Consider the following 14,636-nt stretch of genomic DNA (forward strand, 5'->3'; position numbering starts at 1 on the left):
AAATTCCCAGACGAACTGCAAGACCATGTTTTAGTTTTGCTCAAATGTATGTTAACTTCAGATCCAGTTTAATCTAAGTAAATAGTAGAAATACCAGAACTCTAGTACAGTATATACTGTGAAGCTTTAGTGTATGAAAAGTATGCACTTGATGACACTAGCTGCTTCAGTATATCTTATGCAATAGTGAATTGAGAAGAGGTATTGTAATCAAGATACATTTGTAAGAGTATTCATTAAGAAACACTGGCCCATTTTGTACTAAAGTGCATGGAAGCTGAATGCCAGAATTCTATGCTGTCTAGGATGCCATGATAGTTGATTGAGATCAGGATGGGGATGAAGATTAGGGTTTTCTTTATTTACAATGTCCCAAAAGCACGAACAGTTTGTCCCATTTGTACCGTTAATCACAAGTATCTAACCATCTAATGGTTAGCTCACTGACCTTAGTCTGCCTTCTAGTCTGTCACTTCATCCCTATCCTAAATGTTCTATGTAACCTTCTCCCCGATTGGAGGAGGAGGACACTTAGTTTAGCACAAGGAAATAGCCGAAATCTGTAAAACAGCCAAGATAGGTTTGGTCTTACTTAAGCATTTTGGGTTTAGCCTTCTTTGTCAGTATTTTTAGCCCGATCAGTATGCAATCTCAGACCTTCCCCCCCTCTCCCTCTTCACTGCAAATACCTCAAGTTGGTACCTCTGCTGGTTAACCAGCACCTCTCATGAGAGCGAGAAGGTTAATACCAAGAAAGTTTAACATTCTTCTTCATTATCCGTTATGTCCTCATCTAACATGTTGGACCTTTTATTAGGAATATAAATTACATAAATTTACTTACGCATTCAAAAATCCTAATGAGATCTCTTTAAGGGTATGACAAATAGTGAAAGTGAAATGCAAAATTGGTTCTGCTAATGTACCCATTATTTTCAATGAAAGATGTAAAAGAAGGTTTCCTTCCTAAATATTATTTTGTTCGTACACAGAACAAACCTTCAGTCTTAACAATAGGATAAATCTTCTAGCAGCAGCTGGAAACTGGTTATTAACAATCAAAAATTGTAAATGCAAGGAATCTGTGGCATCTTGCATCCGATGAGTAACCAAGGTGGAAGCATGTTGAGAGAGTCCACTTACATCCAGTGACGCGTTATTCTTTCTTTGACCGCCTTGGGGAGAGGACCTTTGCTTTCCTCTCCTCCCCCCAAACCAATTTTTTTTTTTTATGTAAGCCCGTGGTTTGTTACATATTTATACTGGGCTAGAAGACCCATGAGTGTCAGCTGTTTAGATGGCCTTCCAGGATTCCAGGGTTCATGTTCCTCTAGGACGGATGCAAATTGAAGTAGATATGCTTCTCGCCTTTAACTCTGCTTCGCGTCAACTGTTGTGTGTAATGCTGGTTTGTCTCTCTCATGGGGATACATATTGCTCCTTCAGGGAGAGAAGGCTAGCTACATTTTGTTCTTTAGCATTTTGCTTTTGTGATATTGAAGAATTTTGAAACGTGTGTTGGACATTAATGTTTCTTTACTCTTCAATTTTATCTTGTTGCACATTTTTTGGGAATGTGGTAATGTTTTACTCTTTCAGAATATGTGTGATTCGGGACGTTCAAGACATTAGAAGTTCGTGTTGAAGACGAGGCTTCTTTGCTAGAATTTGGCTTTCTAGCATAGGAGTAGTCCTGCACTTGTCAATGTGAATTTTAATGGCAGATGGTATCCAATTGCACTGATCCCATTTGCTTGCAAGACCAATTCATGATTCCTGTCTCCTCTCTCCCATCATTTTGCAGGGAGAGGTTCGTGAGTCATACGGTTCACTCTCTTCCCTTTTTTCTTGCAGATAAATGTGAATCTTTTCACTCTCTCAGGATACAAGATATCTATTTCCTGAGAGAGAGCATATTATTTGTTTCTTTATAGGTCCTACAGTTGTCAACCCTGCTTCTCACCTTGAAGTCTGGCGGCGGCAGTGGCATCCGCTCAGAACTTTAGAGCCCCTCGCCTCGCTTCCTTCTGACAGAAATGCCTCTTCACTATTTTGGTATGCTCATTGGTGCTGTGAAGAAACAGAGTTTGTAACCCATTCAGTCCTGTCAGTTGTGTGTTCCTTGTTATCCTCAGAGCCTCTTTTTGCTGACCAACGATACTGCATCTTCTTACAGGGTTACCAACCTCATGGGCCACTCTTCCGATGTGTGGATAGCATCTCCCTCTGATGTATTGTCATCCAATAATGTTCGACTTGTATGCTGTGACGTCACAGATGGGCCTGTGACGTTATAGCATTTTGACAGCGTAGTTTCGTTGGGCACTGCTTTCAAGTGAAGGATGATGGATTTTCTTGGTAAATGCTTCACTTTTCTGCATGTGTGTGTGTACTGGGAAGGCCCTTCAGTTGCTGTGTGTGATGGAGGTCCTACTTTTTTCGTTCGCCTTCCAGAGTCAGGGGTCGAGGGACTTCTAGGCCAAGAGTGATCATCTTCTCCCTGACGTTCACACATGAATAGTTATACTTTTCACGACCACATACGTGATTCATCGCACATTCCTGTGTGATGGTAGTCCTAATTTTGTCGTTCACCTTCCAGAGTATGGGGTCAAGACTTCCAAGAAAGAGTGATCGTCATCTCCCCAACATTCACTTGTAGATTGTTCTACTTCACATGACTGTGTTCTACTTCACATGACTGTGTACATGTGTCATTACATGTCCATAGTTCATCGCACGACCATGTACGTGTTCATTGAACGGCCTTGTACATGTTTCCTCGTATGTCCATGTATGTGGTTCATCGCATATTAATGTACGTACTTGTTTTATTGTATGTGATTCATCACAAGTCCAGGTATGTGAATCATCTCATGTCCATGTACATGGTTCATCACATGTCCATGTATGTGGTTCATCGCATGTCCATTTACAAGGTTTGTTGCACGGACTCTTCCCAGTTTCTTATTCTATTATTCAAGATCGTAGTTCTTCTGGTTGAAGAGATGACCACCTACCCAGTGGTAATTTACATTTCCTCTGCAATGCCTTTTGTCTTCAGCAAAAGACTGATGAACGTCCTCCAGAACAAGTCATTGGACTCATTCAGTCAAGCCATACAGCCTTCATCGTGGGAATTGGAAGTCTTGCACCCAAGACTTCAAACCTTCCCAGGTAGGAAGGATTCTCTTTTCATTGTTTATTGCATTTGAATTGTTCCTACGAGGATATTGACCTGTATTTTTCTTGAGATTCAAACCTACTCACTGATTAAGTGGTTGACTCTAGACCAAGAAAGCTTCAAGGCAAAGGAAGGATGGTTAAGGAACTGCTAGCCTATTTGACTTAGCCTAGCCTAGCAGGAAGTTGACTTCTTAGCCTGGCGTAGCTCAGCCAGTCAAACCTACCTTAATCCTCTTAACCTAGTCTAGAGATCGAGTTTAGCCTAGCAAGTGGTTGAGTTCTTAGTCAGACCTAGCCTAGGTAGTCAATCCTGCCTTAAACATCGTAACCTAACCTAAGTTGTTGAGTTCTAAGCCTAATAAGTGGTTGAGTTCTTAGCCTGACCTAGCCTAGATAGTCGAACATGACTTTACCATCCTAGCCTAGTGATTGAGTTCTTAGCCTAACCTAGCCTGGCCTAGCCTAGCTTAGTTCGAAACTTCCGTAACCACCTTAGCCTAGCCTATGTGGTTGAGAGAAAGAGAGAGAGAGAGAGTAAGTGAGAGTGTCATTGGGTTGAGAGTTTAAATGTTTTTGTATGTTTAATATGTCATGTTTCATGTTTGGAGTTGCTTTATGATAGTATGTAAGAGCGTACTTGTTTTTCTGAAGAGTGAGTGAGCGAGCGAGCGAGCGAGCAATCAAGAGAGAGAGAGAAAGATTGTAATTGGTGGATGGATAATAAGGAGTGGTTTGATGGCAGGCATAAGCGTCTGTGTTGTCTGTTGGAGCAGTCGCCAAAGCAGTCTATGATGGGAGTCTGTGATGGTCAGTCATAGTCGGGATCAGTCTTTTGGAAGTTAGTATTGTGGTTTTCTGGAGTTGTTATTTGAGTTGATATTGGTAATGTGCATTGGAAGGTTGTTGTGTTTGTATGGTTGGAAGGTTGTTGAGCTTGTGAGTTGTTGAGGGTTGTTGTTGGTAGCTGTTGTGATTTCTTGGTGTTGTTTGTGAGCATTGTAAGGACAATGCTTTTTCCCTATTTTCATTGTATCCAATCATCAAGTTGCATTGTTCTTACTTCCATCCGATTGAGCGTTCCGCGGCCTTTCAGCCGATGTATAACACATGCAATTCCATTATTTGTATGCCTTATATCTAAATGTATGTCTGTAAGAAAACACAAATCTCCTGTCTCAGAGTCATTTCTGTTCACGGTGCGAGTCTGTACCACTCATCCGTCCGCACCTGTCTATGTCAACCCAGTTTGTCCGTAAATAAATCATCAGTATCCCAGCTACCTGTCTTAATCTCTGGTCCTCACAACTGGTGACCTCCCGGAGTTGGTGACACAGCGGTTTAGGGCCCAGCCTTTAACGGACTAATTTCAGAGAACCTTTAACGGACTCAATACGGCACCACGGTTTAGGTCTCTGAAAACTCCATTGCGAGGACGACACCAACGCCATTAACGGACTAATCACGGCACTGCTTCCCAGCGTGTTTTGGCATTTATTTTTCGAGGACGGGTAGCTGGGTGCTGGTCAGCCAACACAAAATTTAGGCAGCGGTTCAGAAACTTCTACCCAACGTCACTGCCGCACATGTGGGCCTGCTCGGCCCCCTGACGTCGCTGCTTGTGGGCTTCTTCAAACCCTCGACGCTGCCGTTATTCCTGGGGCTCGCTCGGCCTTCCTGACATCGATGCCACGCCTGTAGTCCTCCTCAGCCCACCGACACCACTGCCACGCCTGTGGGCCTCCCCTGCCTGCCGATGCCGCTACCTGTGGGTTTCCTCGACCTGCTGACACCGCTGCTCACCTGTGGTTCCGCTCTGCCCGTGGGATGCCGCTGCTGCGCTGGGGACTTCCTCAGCCCAACACATGCCACTGCCGCACCTGGGGATCCCCACGGCCCATCCCACTCCACCATCACACACAATGCAGCTCTCTTGGTCGCCCTGGCGTACAGTAGAATCCCCCAGGCAACCACCAGGGGAGGCATCTTGTCAGCCAGTAAAACCGAAGGACTCTACACTCAATGATGCCCTACAACAAGTGTCACAAGGACACGGGGTCGCCCTCTGCCTCCAAGATTGTCATCCAATAATTACTCCATAATCATTGTCTTGGGGCGGAGTATTTGTAAGGACACGCTTTTTCCCTATTTTCGTTGTATCCAATCATCAAGTCGCATTGTTCTTACTTCCATCCGATAGAGCGTTCTGCGGCCTTTCCGCTGATGTATAACACATGCAATTCCATTATTTGTACGCCTTAATATATCTAAATGTATGTCTGTAAGAAAGAACAAATATCCTGTCTCAGAGTCATTTCTTTTCACGGTGCAAGTCTACCACTTATCCGTCCGCACCTGTCTATGTCAACCCAGTTTGTCTGTAGTAAATAAATCATCAGTATCCCAGCAACCTGTCTTAAGGGGATCGGCTGCCTAAAAAACCCAAAAAATATGAAACATATTCGATTTGCTGAAAAAAATTCTATGGCTTCGTAGAGCATTCAAGAATGTGTCCACGAAGTATTATGCTAAAATTCGCCTTACTTTTCTAGTTATGGCCTGAAATGTAACAATAACTTTATACCCACAAAACACCAGTAGCGCAAATGATTTAGTCTGGTATAGTTTTTGTGATATATGTTACGAAAACTTCCTTTGAAATGAAATATATAATGTCAATAATAGCCTAATTGGTACCTTCTTAGTTATTCCTAGACAAGACAAAGCACGCATCATGAGTCATGAGGCTCAGCGCGTGCCCACTGGCCAACAGTTGCCTATAAAACTTGCACGTTATAGGGTCGCATTTTTTCACGCTCGCTAGCCTTGACTGAACTCTGTGTTTTCTGCAGTGTTTTTAGTTTTTCACCATGCCTAAAAGGTCCAAGACTTCACTTCATGCCTCTAGAATGCAGAAAAGCCAATTGGATATGCCCATCGAAGAAGTAGAACAGAGAATTCAAGAAACTAGTGCCATAGAGGGGAATGAAGCGACGACGAGAGAGAGAGAGGCCGCGCAGCAAATGGCGCAAGCTATGATCTCTGCTGTCCAGAGGCCAACCACATCCACCCCTAATCGTCCCTTTGTTCGTTCATCACTGCTAAAGGGCAAAGATATTTTAGAAGAAGAAAGCAGTAGATCGGAGGCTGATATTATCAACGATAGTGGAAATAAAATGATAATAATAAGTGAAGCAAGACTTGAAAAATTACATGAATCACGAATACCGAATTGTGGATGCAAAGTAATTTCGAGGATCCATTTGGCAAGGGATTGATTTGAGACACTAGTAAAAAAGATATGTCCTAAAAAGATATGTCCTAAAAAGATATGTCCGTCTCCAACAATTGTCAGATACAAACATTAGCATAATGATTAATTATTATGGCGGGGCAATCCACCTTAATATTGGTAAATCATGGATTGATATGAAGAAGGATATAATGACATCATTCAACCATATATTCAGTTCCAAAGAAAATCAACGTCATGGACTTTGTCCAAAAGGGGAAGATTCTTGGTGCTATTTTCAGCGCAGCATAGCAATGGGTAAAGAAAGAGAGAAAATAGAGTTCAAGAGATCTTCAACAGTTATCAATTTAGATGCTGAGAGTGAAAGGAAAATAAAGGCTGTGTATGAAGCCCTGTCTGAGAAAGAATTGCTTGAACGCTGCGTTCGCGGTCTTACACAAAACGCGAATGAAAGTTTTCTTTCAAAAATTTGGAACAGAGCACACAAGACTAAGCTTGCTGGAGCACAAAGATAATCAATTAATTAATATTCCTATTCATAATAATTTTGCATTAATACTCAAAAATAAAAACTAAAACCATAAAATTAATGGTAACACAGTCTTTTACCTTTTTTTTTGTACCTAAAACTTTGAAGGCCCGTTTCTCAAAACATAAGTTTTTCACCTTCAAAATGTATCTCCTCCCTTAGTATTGGACCAATCTAAATGAAATTTCATATACAATATGGGGAAACATGGTAGATTGAAAAAAAGCCAGGGATTTTTAATATTTTGAGTTTCTGATTTTTGGCAATTTTTTTTCCTGTAATTTTTCCGGGAAAATTTCATAAAAAAAAAAAAAAAAAATCATATCTCGAAAAATAATTGAAAAATAAAAAATCCCCGGCTTTATATCAAAGGTCCATATGTGTTTTATACGTGGTTCAAATCTCATCCCTTAAAACCAAAAGGCAGAGGAGGAGATGCATTTTGAAAATGGCCATTTTTGGCCGAAAAATGCTCTGGCGTCACAAAACCTAAGGTCACTGAACAAAATTTTTTTCCCCAGAAGTTCCACACAATATCCTTTAACAAACCCCCTATATATCAACATCCTGTCGTTAAAAAAGTCGGAAACCGGCCGATCCCCTTAATCTCTGGTCCTCACACGGGTATATGTGGACGTGTAAGGTTGTTGTGTTGTTGTAGGTGTTTGTCTGCGCAGTGATTTGTTTTGTTGAGTTATTGTATGGTTGTAGTTCTTGATTGATTGTTTTGTGTTGTGATTCTTGGTGGTGGTTGTTTGACCTTATCCAGCAGATAGCACAACTTCTTGTCCTGAAATCAGTCATTGATGGTGAGTACGAGTGTGTGAAATTTCTGTATGTATCTATCGGTAAACCGGTTTTCCTGTCGAATAAATAACGTAGAGGGGAAAGTGTGGCTGAGGGTATTTTTGAGAGTGTATATGATTAATGTAACTGTGGGGAGCTTTTCTTGCTATGTTGTTAGCTTGTGATCCCACCAAAGAAATTTTTGGCACCCGAACAGGGGACTGCTGGTTTGGCAGCAGCAGGACAATTGGTCTAGTGTGTATGAGTGATGAGAAAATTAGGATGGATGGGTTGAATGAGGTAGAGAAGTTGAAGGAGTCGTTGAGGTTGGAGAGAGAAGTGAGAGGACGATTGGAAGTAGAGAATAAGAAGTTACGGGGCGAGTGTGAGGAGCTGAAGAGTGAGTTAGAGGAAATGAGAGGAATGCTAAGGAGTGTGAAAGTGGAAGTGAAAGAAAAAGGGAAAGGAGCAGAAGAGAGAATGGTTGAGAAAATGGACAAAAAATTTGGAGTAATGATGAATGCAGTGCAGGAGGTGATGAGGGGATTATTCATGGGAGAGTGAGGGGATTCATGGGAGGTAGGCCTGCTGGGTCTTGTGATGGGCCAGGAGTGGTAAAGAAAGTGGAAGAGTGAACGGATGAGAGTACGAGGGATGAAGGTGATTTGGCTGTGATAAGTAAGGGAAAGAAAGGGAAGACACATGATAAGGATAAACCTGAGGACAAGAATAAGAAGGGGGCTGAGAAAAGGAAGAAGACTAACCGAAAGAAGGCTAGTAAGGATGACGGACAGGATGAGACTAGGACTGTAGACATTGGGGAAAGGGCTGAGAATAAGGAACAGAATGAGAGTGATTTAGATAGCGGTGAGTGGGAACAGGTAGGTAGGTAGGTAGGAAGTGTATTCAGAAGAGGTTAAAAGGGATCAGAATGGAAGTAGCAAAAGGGAAAGTGAGCAGAAAGTACAAAAGGCTTTGTATATGAGAGAGGTACCCCAATGTGCATGATACAAGGCATATTTTAAGGAATAAGAAGTATTGTGTGGCTAAGTACGGGGATAACAAGAGAGTTTGGTCAAGAGAGTTAGTTAGCTTTTTGATGGGATTTTTGTTGAGTATGTATGGGGTAATGATGAGTATAGGGAATGTGCCACATGAGTGTGTGAAAGCCAGGGTTGTGGAACAGGCAGAGAGGATAAAGAGTTGCCTTAGATATAGGAGAAAACATGATTTTGAAGAGGCAAGAATGAATGTTGGTGAGTCGTTGTCACTGTATGAGTGTAGGTTGGAAACATTAACTAGGAAAAAGTTTGGGGACAAAGGGATAAATGAGTGTAAAGAGTTAGTGTGAAAGTTGTTGGCGACTGTACCAGCGAGTAAATGAGTTTATTAATTTAAAACTTAAGGAGGAAATGCAATGGACACATGAAAATTTACTTGGAACAAACAACATTTTAGAAATAGAAGAGGATTATGAGCTAGATAGGTGTATGAAAGAGAATAGAAAGATTAGTGTTAGGACTGAAGTAGCCGAGGATATACCAGAGTTTAAGGGCTTTAGGGAGGTAGTTTTAGAAGGGCCTAGGCAAATGGCAGGGCAAGTGGTTGATAGGAGCATTAGAACAAGTAACGCAAGTGTAGTTAACCCTAAGAGAGATCAGAATGCAAGCGTTGGAAGAATAGGGTCCTTTTCTGAATGAGAGCAGCAGTGTTATAGATGTGGAAAGCAAAGCCATAAGAAGAATGACTATCGGTGGGCGTTAGGAGCGTGTTGTAGGTGTGGGCAGACTGGTCATATAGTGAGTGAATGTAAGAAGATGGGGATATCAAGTGTTACAGGTGTGGGGGTCAGGCTAGGAATTCAGGAAACTAGGTATAAAGGGGATTCAGTTGGGTGGGTCCTCTGGAGTGCAGGCAGTATGAGTGATGCACGTGAGTGAAGGATTGTTGCATGAAAAAAGGTTTGGGGATAGAGCTCATGAATGCGTGAGTGTAAAATGAGGTGTAAAGAGGCATGTTTGGTTGCTTTAATTGATACCAGGTGCAGTGTCAGTGTTCTTTTTAAGAATGTGATAAGTGAGTGTGAAATTAGGAAATGTAAAGGGGAGGTACAAAGAATAGGAAATTTAGGTATGCCTGTGGTTGGAATGTTCCACGAATATTATGACGAAGTGCCAAGTATCTGTTTACTACACTTACCCAATCATAAAATAGTTACCTCACCAAAGCCAGATAGATACTTGAACCTTCATCACAAATAAAATATGACCGAATACTCTAAAGGCAACAGTGATCCCTCAAACAAGTTATCAATATTGCAGAAAATCAGACTAAGTTCATTAAAACAGGTGTGAGGTAATCTTATATGTAATTAAATTAATTAAAGGGCATCACTCCATCAACAAAGTTCAAAAGTCTAAGTATTTCCGTGGTTCTAACTCACTTCAATTAAACTGAAGGAAAACCGCTCCATTACTACTCTGTTTCTACCTAAACAAAGTTAAATATACTGGTGAGAAAAAAAATAAAACACCCATAAAAATTTTATATACAAAAATTTATTAAACTTGAGATTTATAAGTGAAATTCATAATCTCATGGGAATTTACTGTTACTTGAAAACACAAAGTTTAATTAATTCTTGAATTGATTATCAAGTAAAATTAAATCAAAATTAATTTATCACAAAAATCAAGAAAATTAAATAATCCAATTGAAATTCAAAAGTGTTAGGTATAACTAAAATTTGGAAATTAATTCACGAGTGCTAAACAACAATAAAACTTGAAAAGAATCCTAAGTAAATGCAAAGTAATTCACAAGTGTAAACTCAGTTAAATATGCAATGATTGATTAATGAAAGCTATTAAGTTAATCAAATTGTAAATGTAAATGAAAACACAGAAAAATGTGGAAAATACCAAAATTGCAAAACCACTAAAAAAGCATTAATTACACAGAATATATAAAACACACACTTCAATAAGAAAAATGGACAAATTCACACAAAAATAACTTCAATAAGAAAAATGGATAAATGCAAAAAAAATCACTTCAAAAGAAATAAACACCGAACATAAAATTTGCAATGTGTAAAAAATTAATGAGTTTCACCAAACCACTGTAAATATGTTTTTAAGTTGCAACTTGAAACTTGTAATAACGCATTACCTTGGTACCAATTATGTTTTTTGCTGCAACTACCTTCAAAATTCACCATATTCCAAAAAAGACCCTGTTACACACTTGTACAATGTTTTTTCAATTCCACAATAAGCACTAAGCAATATTAAATAACTGTAAGAAATACCAAATCTATAATTTAAGAGTGACCAACCACTAAGTATAAAATCTTTACATTAATGTGAAATAAAAAATCTCTCGCACGAGAGAGAGAGAGAGAGAGAGAGAGAGATAATGATCTACTTACGCCAAGGTTTCAAATATCAGAATCACACATCTGCTCTCTCTTCATATGGAAACTTGTCAGTGGACCTCGTCTAAAATGGTTGGGCAAACGATTTTGGGAACAAGAGACTGCTCAAAACAATAAGTAGAGAGAGAGTGGATTACAATCATAAATAACATTTATTATTACATGATTTAAGACAATAAAGGGATTTTGACGTAAGGAAAAATCTATTTCTGGGCGATTGGCTCGTGTCGCCAGCGAAATATCCTTTAATCTATTATTTCTAGGGTAAATGTACTAACACATACCAGAGAATAAATAAAATAAAGAAAAAGGTCAGTATAACTGACTCGCTCACCCTCCAAGAGGGTGTCGGTATGAACACTAGGCGAGTGAGACCACTACCACGAGCCAAATACCAATAGAAATCTCCCACAACAAAAACCCTCCATGAGGAGAGCCGACCCACAGAGTGAGCAGCTCGTACTACTACTACTCCATCCCATGCTGCCGACTGCTGCGCCTCTGGTGGCCATCCTGAAGTTAGCAGACAATCTTGGGCGAAGGGATGGGTAGGGTGGGATTCGCTGGCGACACGAGCCAATCGCCCAGAAATAGATTTTTCCTTACGTCAAAATCCCTTTTTTCTGGGCTCAGCTCGTGTCGCTGCGCGAAATCGTACCAGAGAAATAGCACAAGATTGTAAACAAAAATAATAAAATAAATCAGAATAGGTCTCAAAATAAAAAATAAAGTAAATATAAAAAAGAATATAATTGCTAAAAAGATACAAATACACAGTGATACAAAATAGAAATATGCTTAAATTACCCTTAATTTCTAAACATGTTTTTCTTCATAAGTAATTTACATATGTACAGAGTAAATTGGCTTACATGTAACAAAATGGTATCTGTGTAAAGGCATGTATCAAAAATATAATAGCAATTAAAATAATCAAATGAACAAATTAAACAACAATGATAATATATAAGGAATGCATATGACTTAATATACAAAACCCGTAACCATTATAATTGAGATGTATCCCCTAGCATAAAAAAAAGGGGGTAACATCCATGAGATCAAAATCCATAATCATCCGTGAGTGTCCCTAGCAAAAAATAAGGGGCACCCACTACATCATCATCAAAGCAGCTAAGACACCAGGTGAATGTAAATGAACACGGTAGGAATAGACGAACTGTTGGGTGAAGCAGGTAGAAAGGAGGACTGAATCTTCTACTACAAATTAACTAGAATCAGGGGAAACTATGTTTCCCGCTGCTACTGCTGAAAATTTCAGAGCTTCCAAGGACTTAAGTAATGGCGTTTGAACACTGTCGGCGATTTCCATCCGGTATACTTTTTCAACTCATCGAAGTTCATGTGTTGGAAATAATTAATTGAGGTGGCTACTGCCCTGACATCATGTGCTTTCGGGAAAGAGTCAGGATTGGCTTGCTTAATAAAGTACAGGATTTGTTGCCTGATGCCTTTAATGGATAAAGTTCCACCTTTTTCCCTCTTAAAGAGGGGACCCGATGAGGATGAGGAGGTCCTGGACAGAAAGGCTCGTAAGGTTGTAACTGGGCAAAGAGATACATCTTGTGGAAGGGGTAGTACCTTCCAAGGTTCCCACCTCATCAAAGGATCTTCATTCTTTGCTAAAAAGCTACGTTCCGGAGAAAGTAGTACTTCCCCTGTGGGAAGGAATTGAATATGATCCGGATCTCTGGATAAAGCCGACAGTTCTGAAATTCTTGCTCCTGAAGCTAAGCTTAATAAAAACAGGGTTTTCCTTAAGAGCATTATAAACGAGCATGTGTCATTATCGGTTTCTGAAGCCAGTTTTAGAACATCGTTTAAGAACCATGAAACTGACGTAGGCCTTACAGAAGGTCTAAGTCTAGCACATGCCTTAGGAATAGACGAGAAGTAGGAATCCGTCAAGTCTATGTTGAACCCAAATTGAAATATCTTTTTCAAGGCTGACTTGTTTGTCGTAATCGTGCTAGCTGCTAAACCTTTTTCAAATAAGGATCTGAAAAAGGATATAGCTGAATTAACTGTCATGATTCTAATATCAGATTCTCTCAGGAAGATTGCTAACTTTTTGACAGCAGCATCATACTGTCTCAAAGTTGAATCCCTTTTATCGGATTCCAAGAAGAGAATATTCTGAGGGTCAATATTCGCATCTCTTTTTGCCGCAAACTTCATGAAATCCATAAAGTTAGGGTTTTGAGAATCCCTGAGGAAGCGAACACAGTCTTCGTTTGTACTGACTGGGAGAGCCTGGATTGGGGATCCGAAGAGGACGAAGGCCCAGCTCCAGAATTAGGGGATACCAATTGCTCTTCGGCCAGTCTGGGGCTACTAGAGCCACTTGACCCTTGAACGTCCTGAGTTTGTTTAAAACTTTCATAAGAAGATTCACTGGGGGAAAGACATAAATCTTCTTCCAGTTGTTCCAGTCTAGAGCCAGGGCGTCCGTGGCATAGGCCAGAGGGTCCAGGTTGGGGCTACATAACAGGGGAGTTTGTGATTCGCTTGAGATGCGAAGAGATCCACCTGTAGCCCTGGGACTCTTTGAAGGATCCATTGGAACGAACTGTTGTCCAGTGACCATTCCGACTCTAGGGTACTGATCGGGATAACGCGTCTGCTATGACGTTTCTCACTCCAGCTATGTGAGTGGAGGAGAGATGCCAACTGAACTTGTCTGCCAGATGAGAAGGATGGCTACCATCACATGATTTAGATGACGTGACTTGAGCCTCCTCTGTTTATACAATGTACTACCACTGCGCTGTCCAGAACTAGCTTTATGTGGGTAGTACTTTGGTGGGCGCAACCTTTTTAGAGTCAAGAACACTGCCATTGCCTCCAGTACGTTTTATATGGAACTGACTGAACTGAGGTGACCAAGTTCCTTGAACCTTTTGGACCTGGGAATACCCTCCCCAACCGCTTAAGGACGCGTCTGTGTGGATGGTAATCCCTGTGGAGGGAACTGAAGGGGTACTGACACTGACAAATTCTTGACTTTCGCCCACGGCTGAAGTCGATTCTTTAGAATCAGAGGGACTGAGGATAGTTTTTTGGTCCCTGGACCTGACATTTGCTCGTGAGCGCCAGATTCTGGTTAGGTCTTTCAGTTTGGCTTTCATTAAGGCGTTCGTCACTGATGCAAACTGGAGAGAACCCAGGATCCTCTCCTGAGCTCTCCTTGACGCCAGTTTGTGACTTAGAAATTGCTTGACTGACTTCGCTATTTCTTTCCTTTTGGTTGATGGAATCGACAGAGTATGGGAGGATAGATTCCATTGAATGCCCAGCCACTGAAAGTCTGACTCTGGAGTGAGTCTTGACTTGGTCCTGTTTATCTTGAAGCCTAGATATTCCAGGAACTGAATCACTTTCAGTGTGGCTCTGTTGCATTCCTCGACTGTTGAAGCCCAGATCAACCA

The 14,636-nt window shown here is 40.8% G+C and overlaps 1 protein-coding gene across 10 annotated transcripts in view; it reads left to right on the forward strand.

Moving 5' to 3' along the window:
• Positions 1 to 14,636, forward strand: part of LOC135211019 (ATP-binding cassette sub-family C member 5-like) — an 818,851-nt gene that overhangs the window by 79,011 nt on the left and 725,204 nt on the right. The window lies entirely within an intron of this gene.

The sequence above is a fragment of the Macrobrachium nipponense genome, chromosome 4, assembly GCF_015104395.2.
Source record: "Macrobrachium nipponense isolate FS-2020 chromosome 4, ASM1510439v2, whole genome shotgun sequence".
NCBI classification, from domain to species: Eukaryota; Metazoa; Arthropoda; class Malacostraca; order Decapoda; family Palaemonidae; genus Macrobrachium; species Macrobrachium nipponense.